Source organism: Trachymyrmex cornetzi, unplaced genomic scaffold (genome assembly GCF_001594075.2).
Source record: "Trachymyrmex cornetzi isolate Tcor2-1 unplaced genomic scaffold, Tcor1.1 scaffold1020, whole genome shotgun sequence".
In the NCBI taxonomy this organism is placed as follows: domain Eukaryota; kingdom Metazoa; phylum Arthropoda; class Insecta; order Hymenoptera; family Formicidae; genus Trachymyrmex; species Trachymyrmex cornetzi.
In genome coordinates, this window is record NW_017295566.1 from 1 (window position 1) to 1,084 (window position 1,084).

Genomic DNA, 1,084 nt, shown 5'->3' on the forward strand with positions numbered 1-1,084 from the left:
ATACCCCCCGCCCCGCACCCCCCTCATTGCCCCTGAGTTAGAATCGGCCTATATACCCTACTACATGTGCACGCCTTGATTTTGGCAGATAGAACGAGAAGATTATCAAACAGTACGCTACGAATACATGAAAAGTCTGCTAGCATCATTCAAAAAACACCAAATTCATTCCGGATTAATATTGTGATTGTCGATAATCAACAATTGGTGCATGCGATGTAAGTACTTATATTAATATTCAAAGATATTGACGCGAAGAGTTGTAAATTTACATTAGACATGATATACTAAATGAGATGTTGCTATTTTGTATTATGGAATATCGATGCGCACTCCTGCTATGGTGCTTTGTGCGTGATAATATTTTGATTTATTTCGTATGCAACGGTGCACCACGTACAGACAGGATACATTAATAGGCACTATTGTTGATTTTAGCATTCTGTGTTTCAGAAATACTGCGGATACTGCGATTTTGCAATTACGTGATGTGGTTGAATATTAAGGAATGAGGGAATTATGGAGAATGATGCTACAACAATGAACGGTATGTTTGGAAAACGTAGAAGAGAACATGATGATAATGATGACAACGATTATCGTCATACTATTTGATAAAAGGGTTTATATATACAGGGTCATCGAAAAGTATCGGACCCCCCTAATATCTTCAGTAGAATGCATTTTGGAGAAAATGTCCAATAGCAAAGTTGTATGGTTTCAAGCGAGGAGTAAGATGATGACCTTGACTTTGATCTTGACCATGTCCTAAAGGTCATTTCAAGGTCAACCTTATTTTTTTTAATAAAACCCCCTACATTTTATTGCATATTTTTATAGCTTATTTCGAAAGCTTTTCAAAACACTATAATAAAATATTTTTTCATGAAGTACTTTTTGAATTATAAAGGTTTGAAGTTCTTACTGAAAATGCATTCTTACTGAAAATATTAGGGGGATCCGACACTTTTTGATTAATGTATTTTCTTTAAATCAATTAATTGGTCTCATTATTCTGCGCACAAAAGTATTAAGGTTATGATTACTGAAAACTAAATAATATTTTACAAGATATTTTACATTT